The sequence below is a fragment of the Hibiscus syriacus genome, unplaced genomic scaffold (assembly GCF_006381635.1).
Source record: "Hibiscus syriacus cultivar Baekdansim isolate YM2019G1 unplaced genomic scaffold, ASM638163v2 tig00110621_pilon, whole genome shotgun sequence".
Classification (NCBI taxonomy): Eukaryota; Viridiplantae; Streptophyta; class Magnoliopsida; order Malvales; family Malvaceae; genus Hibiscus; species Hibiscus syriacus.
In genome coordinates this window covers 2664460-2682102 of record NW_024062802.1, presented here as the reverse complement: position 1 = coordinate 2682102, position 17643 = coordinate 2664460, and the positions used below count along the sequence as shown (strand labels likewise).

Here is a 17643-nt window from a genome sequence, read left to right as displayed (position 1 = left end):
AATATACATTGTTTATTTCTGTTAATATGTGTAACATGAAGGTAATATAGGTAAAGTGATAATGATGAATTGAGTATCGTTATTTCTTTATATATACATTGTATTGCACTGATTGTTATTATTGTTGGCTCACTAAGTGTATACTTAACATGTAATGATTTTCAATCGTAGGTAAAAAAACAAAAAATTGGAGTAAGGAATATCAAGCATCACACTCATCAAGAGATATATCTACAGTATCAGTAGTTGCATCAATCTGATATAATTTAAATTTCTAGTTGGCATGTATATAATAATAATAGTTGATTTCTACTAGTTTAGATATAACCAGTAATAAATTATAAGCTAGTCATGTTGGTAATAATGGATAATGATTAAAATAAACAATGGATATTGTATATTAATGTTTGTAATTGTTAAATTAAATGCAAGTTTAATAATATGGTAAATAATAAAATAAAATAGAGCTACTGATTAAGGTTGAATATAGATAATTTTTAAGAAGCTATTAGTTATGTACTGCTAATGTAGTACCTGAAATTGAATTTAGTTTTGTTAATTAATAACTAAAAATTGATATTACTTGATAAATCGATAAATGATTTAAATTGAAATGTTATAAATTCAAATTATTTAAAAAGAGTAATCTAATACGAAATAGGATCCTATCCCATCATTAGAATATATATATTCGATTTACAAAATCATTGATTCCATAGTATTTACCAAACCAAATAAACCTTATATTTGTGAAATTTGAATCTCATTAGAACTTATACGAAATTATAGCCGGAAAAGGTGGAAATTCCTCTGGTCGAAACTTAAATGGAAAAAGAGTAATCTTTTTCATTAGTAGAATAACAAAACACATGAGATTGTAATCGAAAAAATTTATCAAAACCTTATCGCTAACTGCAATAACCCACCCATCTCAAAGCACCATCTGAACCCATTGTTTGTGGTCCTCGAATCCAATAGCCTCCTGATCCCGATAATATCATTTCGGGTATTCGGTCGTAAACTATCAAGGAATAAATGTGGTCACCTCTGAACTAGAAGAGACGGGGCAGTGAAGCTTGTCTGTCGTGGTAACTTAAGCATCGTCCAAAACCAGTTTGCGGCACCAACAGATGCTGTCCCACTCGATCATTTATGTCCGTGCATGTTCAGGGATAAGACGTCGACACAGTTCAGGAGATGCACCAGCCAGTTCTGCATAACCATTGACATTTGAAACTCCCGAACACCGCAATTTTAAGAGAATAATAAGAAGTGATGAGGTGAAACTCACCGTTATCTGTGAAATTGAATAAAGGAGGTAGGGCCTGGCCGTTAAGCAAACATACGTTGGGGTCTCTTAAATCATCGAAGAAAGGGTGTGCGCATGCCTCCAACTGAAAGCCGGGAAGTGTCACTCGCATTATATAGAACACAAAGGCTGGTTGATAAATTACAAAACTGAAGTTCCCACCCAAGGTTCAAGTATACTAGCACAAACGCATATGTAACGGAAAACAACAATAATATGTCTCAAAATACTTACAGCGGTGCAACGTAGGTTCGGTGAATACTGAAGCAGCCTTGACACAAGATCGACTGCTTCAGGGGGCAAACGCTTGTGAAATATCTGAAAATATAACTTGAATAAGATTTCCGTTTTCATGTACAACATATAATAAGGTAACAACTGATGATCCAATCAGCTCACCTTATGCCATGGATGAGCTTTGATCTGAGGGAACTTAAATTCATTGTAATTTGGATTCATGCATTTGATTTCTTCTCTGGTTGGTGTACCCAGTATCTGATCAAATAAAGAAGAAGGTGAAAAGAATGATAGTATCAATGAGACATTGAAGAAATAGATGCTAAAAGTGATACGTAAAAAATGTTTAAATGTCGCAACGCTTATCATGAATGTTAATAAAATCAGCAGAGCTCATAATCATCAAATGATACATAAAATGAGAATGTGAGGAGCATGAACGCTATTAAAGCATTGTTAGACTTGCAAGTATTAGAGAGGTAAATAGAACATAAATTGATATCAATCTGAATGTAACAGAAACTTGAATTTATGCACTCACTTGTCCAAGCAGAAGCTCAGCCATGACAGCCAACGGACCACATATCAATAGCAGTTGTATACACTGTCGCCCCAAATATAAGCTCTGGAGCTCTAAAATATCTTGAGCATATATATGATATGTTAGGCTCATCTGGAACCTAAACATTGCAGAGTAAATCTCGTATAAATTTTACACAAGAAGAGAAGACTTTCTAACTTTCCAAAAATTTGATGTCTTGAACATACCAACATCTTTGCGCTACCAAAATCACATATCTTCACCTGGTGGTTGTGAGGATTGACCTGAAAATATATCACAACATAAGCTCTAATATTAATAGTATTAATAGTAAAAACATTAGCAGAAGAATAACAAAAGCAATCAAATGTTAAAGCCAACAAAATTTCACAGACAAGAACCACGTTATATCATAAACATACGCAATAAATCCTTAGACAAGCAGTATGGCTGACCACAACAAAAACAAATAGTGTCACATTATAGTGCATTCAAGTTGATGAGAAATTTGTCAAGTTATGACAACTTCCAGCTTATGATAAAAGATAAGAATGTCTCACCAGTAAATTTTGCGGCTTAATATCACGATGACATACACAAACCACACGATGCAAATAATTTAGCCCACGAAAAATCTTCAAAAGCAATATAGATTGTCACAATATGAACAGAGAATATAGTCAAATTCATTAGATCAAAAATCAAACCGGTGGAATTTTGCAACCACTACTTATTAGCAAAGCTGAGGCAAGGATCACCTGGTATACATACAGCTGCACATGAAGAATGGGCATATGTTGATTCATTTTGCTGTAGTGCTTTGAAACTTGGTAAACAGTTTCTGACACATACTCTAAAACAAGATTAAGATATAGCTCATCTTTGTCAGTAGATGAAAAGAAACAGCGCTTCAGTTCAACCACATTAGGATGTTCAAGTATACGCATAATCTGAAGTTCCCTGTTTTTGTATCTTTTATCCTGCAGAACCTTCTTTATAGCAACAGATTCACCACTCTCCAAGCACTTCGCCTACATCATAAACATAAAGTCTTATGTAAAACTAAAAGAGAGAGAGTATACTGAATAAATGCAGACACCAGAGACAAAAAGTTACAAGCAAGAAGATGGTTAAGAGCCAATAAATGCATACCTGAAAGACAACACCAAATGAACCTGTGCCAATCACATGCTCTACCTTGTATGAGATTGTCTACATCCCATGGAAAAATTGCAATGTTATGTGTTAATTGCAGGTTAATCCAAATAGAGTAATCAAATGAAATGGAACACCAAGCATGTAAACCAAGACTCTAACATGACAATCACTTGAGCAAACTATTGAGCTTTGCTGTGTTTTTAAACAACAAAAGGATATGGGATAATTTACAGTTCAGATGAGAAGTTATGTTCAACAAAAAGTCACCCAAAAATCAAATCACCTGTTTTGGTTGTCCATTCTCACCGCCAATAGTAGCTGAAATTATCTGACCTGCTTCTGTTCCATTTCCATTAATAACTGTAGCCTCCATATCCTGTAAAATACAAGTTACAAACAATAATTTTAGGAATAATCAAGGACCTAGATAAATTTAGACAACTTCGAATCATTTCATAAAATCAAGTAACATTTCCAAAAAAACTTCAAAGTTATGTGTTAATTGCAGCTTAATCCAAATAGAATAATCAAATGAAATGGAACACCATACATGTAAACCAAGATTCTAACAAACAGACTTAACAAGAAAAATTATTCCCACTCCATCAAGAAAGAAAAGGACATGGGAAAATTTACAATCCAGATGAGCAGTTATGTTCAAAGAAAAGTCACCCAAAAATCAAATCACCTGTTTTTGTTGCCCATTCTGATTCACACTAGTAGATGAACTTATCTGACCTGCTTCTGTTCCATTTCCATTAATGACAGTAGCCTCCATATCCTGTGAAATACAAGTTACAAACAATAATCTTAGGAATAACCAAGGACCTAGATAGCTGTAGACAGCTTTGAATCATTTTATAAAATCAAGTAACACTTCCAAAAAGGTTGGTCAGAAGAACTCTTGCAGAACCCCAAGCCATAGCCCGTGGAATATGTAGATATTTTCCTCATTGATTCAATCCATAGACAATTCAAGTCATAAGATTGAAAGAAAATAATTATTCCTCATCGATTCAATCCATTGCTCACATTAAGGCTCAATTCAAGTAAACATCGAAAGAAACTTCAAATTATATCAATGGCTTCTTTCTTTTTAAGTTTCAAGAAGTTAATAAGTTCTTAGATGACATTCCAGCATACCTTGTTATCATTTTAAAACAAGATGGATATGAAGACAATATTTAAGAGGGAAATTTCAACATATATGTAGGCCTAAAAGTTTGAAACAGAGTGACCCAAAAATCACCTTCTCATCTTGGACGGCTGTTTCCTCATCTCTAATATCATTTCATGCATTTCATTAGAGAGCTGATCGACAGATGGTTTCTCAATTCTATCATCAGATGCTACATAGGATGTACTGGCCACAGCTTCCAGTGTTGAAGAAGCCATATTATCCCCTGTATCAGCGGTGCTCCTCTCAACTAAATTAGATTCCTCAGTTACCTTACGTTCTGATTCTTGATCAACCTTTGTCCTCTTGGTTCCAGTATCCCCACCCTTATGAGAAAATTATAATTTTCCAAAAACGAAAAAAGAAAGAAAAATCAATCATAAAACCTAAAGATTAAAGAAACCAAGCGTCAACATAGTAATAGTCCTTTTTGTTGCTATCTTTATATACTAGTCCCATTGTAGATCCATATGTTTTCTTTTCATCAGAACAGAATTACATATGTTCATTATGTTTAAGTGAACAGATTAACATTCAATTCAGCCTCCTCCTTTAAACCACTCTTGTCTATTGAATAAGATCATGTGGCTCACTTGGGTATCCAAAAGTCATCCAAGATTAAGCTTAAGATTCAGTAAGAATAGATACATGGACTAAAAACAAAAGACACCAGTCTGAAATTTAATGTGTCAAGTCTCAAGTTAAGTGCCATGCATGTGTTTCATTGTACTTTGCTTCATAGCTCTGCAGTAGATGTAAAGGCAAGAAAAAGAAACAATGACGAGGCTCAAATGTATTTTTCTAAGTTCCTTTCCTTTCTAGAAATCAGTTCATAATTACATAATGCTGTTAACATCACAAGGACCCAATCAGTCCATAATTACATAATGCTGTTAACGTCACAAGGACCCAAGTCCCCAACAGTCTAGGCAAATAACATATCCGCAGAGAATTTTACCTCAATAATACAGCCCCTACCAAGAAAAAGAAGTTTGTTTAGGGCATTACCCGTTCTTAGGAAAAACCAATAATGGTGATTTGACCCATCACCAACCTAAAAACAATGCTCTAAAACAATCCAACCACTGATGCCTGGTCTAAAATAAACCTCCATGGTAAACATATAATCTAAAACTACAGGTTAACCTATGACAATTACATGCATAGAAGCGCAAACGTGAAACTATGCTCATACGGTAATGTAATTTAAATCAAGGTATCTTAAATCAGAAAATCAAATAAGAGGTCCACCAAAATTGATCAATAAATGAAAAGAACACAATCAACGGATACAAAATTGAGAAAACATGGCTAATAACCATTAAAAAAAACAAAAGCAATGAAGAAAAAAACAAAAGAACTCAGCGAATGATGTCATTCCTCTATTGTTTCAAAGAATAATAGTTTAAATAAACCAGCTATAATATAAGCAAGGAATAATTAAGCGACGAGAACAAATATTAAAATGAAAAAATAAACACAAACAAATAAAAATCAGCTAAATCTATAGATGAATTTAAAAAATAATAGGAGCAAAAGGACATATTTTCTGCATTTAGCTGCACATGGAAGACAATGAAAATCTATCTTTTCAACGAGATAAGCTTAGAAATAATCCAAAAATCCGTTCCATTTCTCTAGCCTTTAGATAGCGCCAATTAAATCTATGAAACGAAAAAAAATAGAACTCACGGGATTGGAAGAAACAGAAGGACGACCGGAAGCAATGCTCTTGATACGACGCATCACATTCATGATTTTAGATTTCACCGAACCACACCGCAGCTTCTTCGAACCAAAACAACGATTTTGGCTTCCACCACAACAACGAGAAGAGAAGAGAGAAACCCCGCTTTCTCTCTTCGTCTCCTCCGCCTTTGATCCTCTTACCAGAATTACAGATTACGTAAAACCAAGCAAAAACATAAAATATCAATGCAATCAACAAAATTTCAAATAACCTAATTACATATTTCCAAAAAAAAAACTCATCTGCTTTATTCTCTTCTTTTCTTTTCTCCCTGAATATCTAACGAAACTCAAAAGAAAAGAAAAAATATATTGATTTAAAAAAAAGGAAAAGGAAACTTTCTGTGTAATAGAATTTTTTTCTTGTTCCTTAAAAGCCACCAAAGGCCAATCACACAATCCTAAACTTTTGCTGCTTCAAAACACACGCGGAATATTGGCCGTCGATCCCTCGCAACGAGAGATCCAACAGTCGGGTATATTTAGGTTTTTAGGTACATTGCACTATCCTTTAAATAAGTTCAGACAGATTTATCCTGGACGGGATATTCGGGGGAGCTTTGACCGATCTTTGACGGATCTTTTGGCGGTTAATTTTTTTTTTCTATTTGAGAAATTTAAGATTTTAGGATAAACTATATGGATAGTCTCTTGTGTTTTTGGTTTGATCGATTTTAGTCATTTATTAAAATATTAGTAGTTTGGTCCCTTATTTTATCGATCAATTCGATTCTAATTCCTCAATCGTTAATTCTCGTTAATCTATTAACATAAATATGAGTTGACTAGTAAAAAATTGAAAAATACACTTACAAGTATGAGTTAATAAATAAAAAATAAAATACAGTTCTTCTTCTTCTTCACTATCATGTCACATTCTCTATTAAATGTTATTGGTAAGTAGTTGGATTAGCATAATTCAAATTTTTAAGTGATATAATTAACAAAATAGAAATATCTATGGTCAGATTAGAATCCTCTCATAATTAAGTCATCATTAACATTTAACAAAGAAGATGTCATGACAGATAAAAATTTTGATATAATTATACATTTGATAATTGTTACTACATGTGTCATCATCTTATTAGAGAAAAATAAATGACAATTAAAATCAAATCAACATAACATGACATAACTTAACATAATATAATATAATAGAGACCATATATATAATTTTACCAAACTTCTTAGTTGTCATGTCACCTTTTCTCTTAAATGTTAATGGATGATGACTTGATTGACATCATTTAAATAGTTAAGTGATTTTATTAAAAAAAATAGAAGATTGATTATTTACTTAGAATTATTTTATAATAAATTGACTATATGTGTAATTTTCCCTTTTATTTACTAATTTTAGTTTTATTTTTAGGTGTATGTCAATGGGCTTGTTTTTTTAAAATATATATTTTGTTACATAAATTTTGTTTAAAAGCATAATTTATATTTTTAAATTTAGTTTTTAGATTTAAATTATTATTTGAAATTAATTTTATAATTCAATTATTGATATTAAATATATTAATTAATTAATTAAGATTAATTATTATAAATGTCTATTATAAAAATACTATCTTTAATTTAATTTAGGTTAACTACATGATTGATCACTTATATTTGTGTTTTGTCTGTTTCTCCTCATTGATTTTAAAAAACATAATGTATGGTCACTTTTGTTTTTATTTAATTAAGATATGGTCACCCCGAGCTAACTGTGGTTGATAGTTGACAAATTAGGTGACGTGACAGTTAAATATTTTGACATAATCACACATTTAATTCATGTTATTTACATGTTCTCTAAATTTAGCCATATTTTTAATAAATTAAAATAAATTTAATCCCCCAATTGAATTATGCAACGTGTCATAATAATAAAATATATTTTCAAAATTTTAGATAAGAATAAAATATATATTTTAAAATTAAAATAAAATATTTTTAAATTAAATTAATAATAAAATTTATTTAATAAGTTAATATAAAAATATATTTTTTAATTAATATATATAAAATATTATGAGTTTAAGTTAAGTATTTATATAAAAATATTTTTTAAAGTTAATATATATATATATATAGATAGATTATACCACGTGGTGTCATTTGATTGGAGGATTAAATTTATTTTAATTTATTAAAAATATGATTAAATTAAGAGAATATATAAATAACACAGATTAAATGTGTGATTACACCAAAATATAATGTCACCTTATCTTTTAAATTTTAACGACAGTTAACTCGTGACGATTACATCTTAATTAAATAAAAACAAAAACGATCATATCTTAATTAAATAAAAAACGAAAATAACGATATATTGTGTTTTTTAAAATCATTAAAGAAAGTGGATAAAACATAAATATGGGTGATGAACCATTAGTTAACCCTTTAATTTAATTTATTTATAATATTAAAACTAGAACTTATGTTTATTTAAAAGTTTTAATATATTATTTTTTAAAATTAACAAATTGTTGATTTTTTTCCTTTAATGTAATAATGCTAACGGGGTTATTTTTTTTTTAAATTGAACGTGGAAATAAACACCCAATAACTTGATGCTTAACCTACGCAGTTTTCTAGACCTCGCATAAGTTGTATATATTTTTATTTGTGCAGAATTCAAATTTTAAATAATATAATAATTCGGGATCCCTCAAAAAAAATTGAGATAAAATATTTGAAGCTTGAAACTTCAAACTCTATTCATAATTAATTCGTATATTAAAAACTTTAACTCAAATGTTTTTTTTAAGATTAACTCAAATGGTTGAACGTTGAAATTGAATATATTGTGGATATAATAACGATCTTGACAGAAGAATTTGAAGTTTAATCAAAGTTTTTAAATTTTTTAAAGTTTTGGAATGAAAAAATAATTAAAAAAAAGTCTAACTAATTCTCTGAATTTTTAAAGAATTTTTTATTGTTATTTAAAATAAGAGTGTTAAATAGAATCGATACACAATACCATTTCAAATTAAATTTTTACACTCATTTCTATGGTATCGATACCACATTACATTTTCGATATCTGAGTTTATAAAATAACTTTTAAGGACTAAAAACCACCCCAAAATTTTCTCTACATGTTACCGTTAAGGCTAAACTTTATTTCTAAAGTCTAAACGAGTCATGTATGATCATTTAGCACTTAAATATCCTATGCTAATATTAGCTCAAACATTTCAAGCCACAAGCCTACATAATACACAGAAACACGCTTTCAAGATATATCTACCGCTATGCGTCATCTTTATGGTGGCTATGATATTACAAAGAATTAGAGATATACTACTTTTGTATAAAATCGATTAAACAAAGCTCTTTACACACGATTTGCCGAATTTTAGTTGTCTTTAAATTTAAAAGACTTCCTTTACTCAATTAAACACAAGTAACAGAGAATTTCAATATTTTGGATGATCAGATAAGTGTTGAAGAACAAATTAAAAACATAAATATGCTTTAGGACTCCGTTAACTACATCCTCCAAATCCCCCTCCAAGATTCATACCTTTCAAGATGTTCAATATGTCATTCAAACTAAAGCTCTTGAAAATATTAACATGTTACATACATGGGAGAAAACGTGCTTAACACTTGAGAAAAGATAGGATGGATGATGTATGAATATTGGGAGTGGGAGAGAATAAGAATAAGCAAATATGGTTAAGGAAAAGAGTGGGTGGAAAATGACATCATGGGAAATTAACCCAAATCAATCTTTTCTTTACAATAGATTATTTGTATTTTTAGTCCCTCAACTTCAACTCTCTCATAAAAATATCCCCTTTTAGGCCTAATTGGGTCTACATCTCGGCTAACTAAAGCCTAACGTAATTAAATGGTCCAATTAAGGTCATTTATCATTTCTCTTACGCTGACTCAAAAATTTTAATTATTACAATCTTTATTCTTGAAAGATCAAAACAAAAAGACTTCAATATTGTAACATACTAATAGATTAATATATGATTCTATATTTAATGTTTCTTAATAATTTGATATAATTCTTAAAATATTTAAATTTGTATTATTATAATTTTTATAAATTGATATTTTTCTAAGTATTAGATGGAAATACGTAAAACCAATCAGGCAATCAGCAACCTCTTTTTCCCTTAAAAAGAAAATATGTATTCATAAAAGAGTAAAATACAGAGTTTATAACTTTTGTTTGAGTTTATAAACTTATGGTTACTGGATTAAAAAAGATTAAGATTTGATCACTTATGTTGTCATTTTATTATGATTTGTTCTCTAAGTCGTTAGTTGTCCTGATTTGGATGATGTGTCACATTAATAAAAATGTTTAATTTTTATTTTAAACCTTAGACTTTAGATAATTTATTAATCATGGGTCTTTTTATAAACCCAAAATATTTTAGGGATAAAATATCAATTTACCCCATTTTTCATATATTCTCTTCCCCAAACCTATCTTCACCTCCGCTTCCCCTGCTTCATCTCTAAACCACTGGTAAAACATGACAATCCCAAGCTTATCACAAGGAGCAATCCCAAGCTTCAATATTGATGACAAAACAGAATGATTGTAACACAAATTACTATTCCCACCAACCTTGAAAAAATCTAGTTTCTTTATGAAACTAGCATTGAAAAGAAAAATCCCATGAAACTCATTGTTCTCAAGTTTCAACACTTTCAAGATTTTCAACTCTGAGAAAAACCTTGGGACAGTACCATTGAACTGGTTATTACTCAGATCAACATGAACCAAGCCTGTTATAGCTGATATAGAATCTGGGATTGACCCGGAAAATGAATTGGAAGCCAAAGATAGATTCTTTAATGATATCAAGTCACCGAACTCAGTTGGAATCACCCCATTTAGGCCATTTGAAGAAAGGTTCAAGTACCGATCAAGATCTTCGAGAAAGGTAACGGAAGTTGGTATGTTCCCTTTGAGCTTGTTATCAGATAAATCAACAGGGGTCAGATTCTGAAGCAGGGGTCTTGGAAGTGAACCGGAGAGATTAGCATGAGAAATGGTTAATGTCTTCAACTTGTGCATATACCCAAGGATCACATAAAGGCCAGTTGTATTAACCGGAGTGAAAGAAACTGTGAGATCGGTGAGGTTAACGAAACGCGAGAGCTAGACGCCGGTGAGGCAGCGGAGGGACCTAATGCAAGAGAAATAAGTGAGGGAAAGAGAGAGATCAGAAGGGAAAACGATAGGGGAAGCGTGACAGTTAGTGAAGGAAAGTGAATGAAGAGAAAAGAGGGAAAGATCGGCGGAGCAGTTGGAGAGGTCGAGGGAAACAAGGTGGCGGAAGGGCTTGGAGCTGTTGCATACGGTGGCGTTGTGAGAGACGAAGGTTGAATGCAAGGGTCTCTTGCGGTGGGAATGTTAAGGTGTATCACATCAGCTAATTCGTAGTAATTAATATTTTAATGATTAAATCTTAATAAAATAGTAATATAAATAGTCAAAACTTATAATTTTTAAATTCGGTAATTATAAATTTATAAAAATCAAACAAAACTATGGCGTATTTCTCGAAAAATCACCTGTGACCGATATATTTATCGATCTAACACCGGTCAGATTATATTTTTTGATCTAACACCCGTAGCAGTAAAGTGCGCTCCCTACCCCGCGCTATATGCTGATTTGGCGTCACGTGGGGTATAGGGAGCCCTTGTACCGCACTATATGCTGACATGGCTTACACTTTGGTATAGCGCGCCCTCTGATCCGTGCTATACACCACGTAGGGGTATAGCGCTGCCCCTGCTCAGCGCTATACATGGGTATGAATTATATTTAACACGGACCCTGGTTCGCGTTATACCTTTTATCTGAATAATTACATATAGTGCGGTGCAGGTACCGCGCCTTATATGGTTATAAATACCCTTCACTCCTGGTTAAGTTTCTCACATCTCTCCTCTCAACTTATAAATTAATACAACAATTCCGTCAACAAGTAATAATTCTGGTAATTTTCTCATATTCGATTTAGAAGTTCGTGCGATTTTTCGTTATAAATTTCGTTATAATATTTTTTATTATACTTATTGTTTATTATGATTATTTGAAAAAATATTATACTAATTATTTTCAATTAATTTTTGTGTTTGTAAAATTGAAAAGCAGGAGCATACGTCAAAACAGTTTTGCGGTACAGATAATAATATAAAATTATATTATTTAAATTATTTACGTTGATGTGTAAAAAATTTATTGTGTTATATTTTTTTTCATATATAATTTATTTAATTAGGTTTGTTTCAGTTATTTTTTTTTGCAGATATAATATTGCCGCACTTTTAAACTCAAAGAATGGCGCGACTTTCAACTATTGTTTATTATGATGGTGAAATTCGAGAAGATGAAACCGGCGTTGTTTTCGTATCAAATGAGCGTGTTAAAATATCATTCAAGATAAACAAAACGCTTGAGGAGCTGATAACGAAGATTTTGAGGAAGATTCATGTTGGAAGTAGTAGAAGAATGTCGTCGTTGCATTACAGATTTCCAACATCATTGTTACCATTAACTTATACAGCGTTCGAACTTTCGAACAATGTTGATGTTCAAATGATGGTTGAAGCTCAAAGTATTTATTCAGACGCCGCTATTAAGATGTATGCATATTTTGTTCAAGTGTCTGCTGTTCGGGGTCAATCATTAAGCTCCCACTATGGGCTGGCTGAACAAGTTGATCAAGTTGACAGCCCGACTATAGTAATGTGTAATGATTTTAATGCCATAATAGGAAGACATTCATCCACAACTCCTTACGATATGTATTGAGGTGAGTCGACGAACAATCCATATGGCAACACCGCGTCCAGTTCAAGGGGAAGGCATTCATCTGCAAATTTCTTTGACCATATGGAGATGCCATCGACGCAACCATCTGTACAATTTCTATTTGACACGATGACTTCAAGCTCCAGGGGGAGGCATTCGACTGCGAGCTTTTTCGATCTCAATGTCGATATGCCTTCCAGTTCAAGGGGAATGCGTGCAAGTACTAGGTTCTTCGACCTAAATGTGGAGAGCATGGAGGAACCATCATCTCTACCAGAAGAACCGCTTCGTGAGCCTGGTGTGGATGGTGCTTAGGCTGGACTATTCATTCACCCAGAATCACCGCAATTCAACTCCGATGATGATGAAGTTCCAGGAAATGTGGCACAAACTGACCCTCCTGCACATATGTATGAAGCTGATTATGGTGCAATGTACGGGCCAGAATTTGCGGTGACTATGGATATTACTCATCAATAAATAATTGTGAGTTATATTTATGCATGGAGTTTTCAAGCAAAGAAGAAGATATTATGGCTATAAAAAATTACAATATCCGTAATTTTGTTCAGTCCAGAGTCAATCGATCGACGACCGAAAAATATGTATGCTATTGTGCCCGACGCGAAAACGGATGCAATTGGATGTTCGCGTATCGAAAATGAAGAGGAAAAACAATATATAGGAACTAATAATATACAACGGTCCTCACACATGTTGTGTTGGAGGGGTCAACCAAGATCATCCCAACTTGGAGTCTGAAATGATATGCCAAGCCATCATGCCCATGGTAAAAACAAGCTCTCATATAGTTGTTGCAGTGTTGATTTAAGTTATACAATCGCAGTATGGGTACACTGTCTCCTATAAAAAAGCTTGGTTGGCAAAACAAAACGTCATTGTCAAACTTCATGGTGAATGAGATGCATCTTACAACGAACTTCCAAGTTGGTTTAGGCTGGTGCGGACGTTGAATCCTGGGACAATTGTGGACTTCGAAACCTCCTATGCATACCATAATGATCGAGTTCTTCGCAATCGAAGCCAATTCTACCTGTTTTTTGGAGTTACCCACAGTGCGTTAATGCTGCCAAATACTGCAAGTATGTGGTCCAGATCGATGAGACTTTCTTGTATGGAAAATATAAGCAAGTTTTATTATTGGCAGTTGTCCAAGATGGCAATTGCAACATTCTTCCAGTTGCTTTTGCTCTTGTCGAAGGAGAAGATACAGATTCTTGGGCTTTTTTCCTCTGAAATTTATATGCACATGTTATCACGAGGGAAAACATCTGTGTCATTTCAGATCGCGGAGCTGAGATCAAAGCAACAATGGAGTCTTTGGATCCAATGTGGCAACCACCCTTTGTCCAACATAGGTATTGTCTCCGACACATTGCTGCGAACTATCATGGAAGGTACAAGAAGAATGATGAGCGTCAATTAATTGTGGGCATGGGTAAGTGAAACTGATGTAGTTTGTTTTCTTTCAATCGTTTTAATTTTGCAAAGAAAGCAAGTTAGTAAGTTATACATTTTTTGATCAGGTTACGAACTACTTCCTCGAACGTTTGAATCAATGCTTTAAGATTTGCGGGCGAAGAACGAGGAATGATACGATTACATCAGCCTCATCGATAAAGAAATGTGGATGAACGCATATGATGGTGAATATCGATATGGACACATGACGACCAACTTGGCTGAGGCAATCAATTCAACCTTAAAGGGTGCATGTCACTTACCTGTAGCAGCTTTGGTAAAAACAACATATTTTCGTTTGGGGGAGCTTTTTGCGAAGCTAGGGGAACAAGCTCAAACCTGGATGCAAGGAAGTCATGTCTATCACCCTAGATTAGTTGCAGATCTACAGAAAAAAATTGTTGCAATAAATGGAATGTCTGTAACAAGCTTCTCTAGAAGGCATGAAATGTTTCGTGTCACAAAGTTGTCGCGACCTCTTCAAGGGATTGAAGCTGTGTCGTTAAGAGTAAATCTAAGGGACAGAACGTGCGACTGCGGGTTTTTTCAAGCTCTGAAGTATCCATGCTCTCATGTGATAGCAGCTTGCTCACATACACGTCAAGACTATAACCATTTTTTGGATCCCGTATACCTACTATCTGAAGTTTTTAAGGTATACGAATTTGAGTTTCCCTTATAGGTAATGACAAAGACCCTGATAAGGTTCAAGATTGGCTTCAGATTGTACCAAATCCGAGTTTATTGAGGGAGCGTGGACATCCAAAATCTAATCGAATTCATTGCGATATGAATATTCTAGAAAGATCTAGACAAGACAGAAGATGTGGGCATTGTAGAAACCCAAGACACACTAGAAAAACATGTCCACTTCTGTTGTCATCAAGTAACAATTGATGAGGAAATGATGTATTTATTTATCAAATAATAATTCTTGTACTTTAATTTGAATTTATTTCAAGTTAATGTCATTCGATAATCGCTGATGAAGATTAAGAAAACGAACACAATCATTAAATTTTATCAAACTAATAACAATTTGGTATTTAAATATAATTTTAAATATAACAAACTTACAATAAGAATTAAATGGTAAATGATAACCAAATTACAATAACGGATATTAAATGGTAATAAACAAAATTAACTGAAATACATTAAAAAGTCCAACAAATTTAACAAAATAAAGTATTAAATGATAAATAATAAAAAAATTACAATTTAAAAAAATAAAGTAAATACAAATATAATAAAAAAATCTATCGATGTCTGCGACGCGAATGTGTTCCGCAGGGCGGTGGCTATCGGTCTCGAGGATGATTTTTTCATATCATTGGTTCTGACTCCTCGCTGTCATCATCATCACCGTCGTCGTCGTCGTCGTCGTTTTCGTCTTGAGCAGGTACATTAGGTTGATGAGGAGCTGATGACGATGAAGCACCTCCATAAAATAAGGACCCTGGAGGTGTATGATTAAATATCCCACCGGCCTGCGAAAACTAAGAAAACTCATAAAACCCAGACATTGCTGAGTGTGAAAACTGTACATGAGGTGTATGTGCTGCGGCCATGGGTGATGAGGCTAAACCCGCCAGATATCCAGTATATGAACCCCAATTCGGATCTACAAACATAGACCCATAATAGCCTCCAGGAGGGGTATTCTGTGACGGTGGCGGCGGCGGGGGTCATAAAACCAGGTGAAGGCGGCGACGACGACATCTGATAATGGAAAGGCGGTGGCATCATATATGGCTGCGGCATCATAAATGGCTGCGGTGGATGCTGTGAAGGTCTTGCTGGTGCAGCTAAGGATGAACCAGAAGCACCTGTTCTCCGTCCACGAGTCAGGGGATGATGGTGTTGTATCGGTGAACGTCTCTGTCGATGTCACATAAATGTCTACCCTCGTGTATCATCGGGAAGTAGAAACGATTTCCCGTTACTGTTAAACCACTCATAATAACCTTCAGCAACACTCAAGAGGTCAAGTAAAATGGGCTCTCTACGGGGAATGCACCGATGTCGATCTTCCCACAACACGACCCACTCATGATGCCTCACCAGCCAATTTGTATCTGCCTTACCGCGTCTATCTAAGCTATGCAACTCGTCCATATTGCGAGGTGCTTCCGGAATTGGTTGAAAACAACCAAACTGCCGGAGTATGCGATCAGTAGAGTGCCACTCGACGGTCGCATAACAGATCAGATGGACCATCGCCATCCAAACATCTGATGGGCCCCTCAACTCAGGTGGGATCACCGCCCTCACATCATCAGTACAATATGGCACCCATTCATACTAAAACAAATATTATATAATTTTTTTATCAAAATAATAATTTAATTATATAACTATAATCTAAAATCGATTTTTAAACATTAAAATTCATACCTGTGTGCCAGCCTTCTGATCGATTAGCACCCTAATTTTTTCTAAATCATCAGGTAGCTCCTGATGATTTTTCCTATCAGTAGACCACCTATTCAAGGGAAAAAAATTATTTTACGCAGTATAAAATTATTAATATACAAATTCAATTTTATAATTACCTCAGAAGTAGTGAAAATAAGAATGGGTTCTTCACAACGGGACATAAAAAGGGCAATCGATACCATGCCCAAGACTGCAGCAGCAGGAGACATTCGCCGATAGCATTACGCCTGTAGTCAGTGGCTCCACACATCTCCCTTTACAACAAAGCTAAAACTGTCGAGCCCCAATTGAATGATCCGGCCAGACGAAGGTCGCTAAGATGTCGCAACCATATGCAATGAATTAGGTTGCGCGATTTGTCCGGCATTAGCAATCCTCCTATCAACTGCAGTATACTTGCCCGTGCATACATCTTAACTTCATCCTCATAGGTGTCTGCGCTCAACTTCCGAAAATTGACATATAACCAATTTAACGGTTTCCTATCTCCGATAAAACTTTTCGGGGCACATCCTAGATTATCCCGGCACAAAGTAGTCCAGGAACTCTGCGAGATCCCTGATATCACATCTCCATCCACCGGAAGCCCTAGGTGCATAGGAACATCCTCAAGTGTAATCGTGCACTCTCTGCATGGAAGATGGAATGTGTGGGTCTCCGGCCTCCACCGCTCTACTAAGGCAGAAATAAAGTCTGGTTCTATCTTACAGTGACCCTGATATCTACCTATGTAACCAAATCCAGCCTCTACTAAA

General features: G+C 33.9%; 2 pseudogenes; both read right to left on the bottom strand.

The window, feature by feature from the left end:
• Positions 1-800: 800 nt before the first annotated feature.
• On the bottom strand, positions 801-6436 carry LOC120135945 (annotated as a pseudogene).
• Positions 6437-10277: 3841 nt separating this feature from the next.
• Positions 10278-16213, bottom strand: LOC120135931 (annotated as a pseudogene).
• Positions 16214-17643: the final 1430 nt, after the last annotated feature.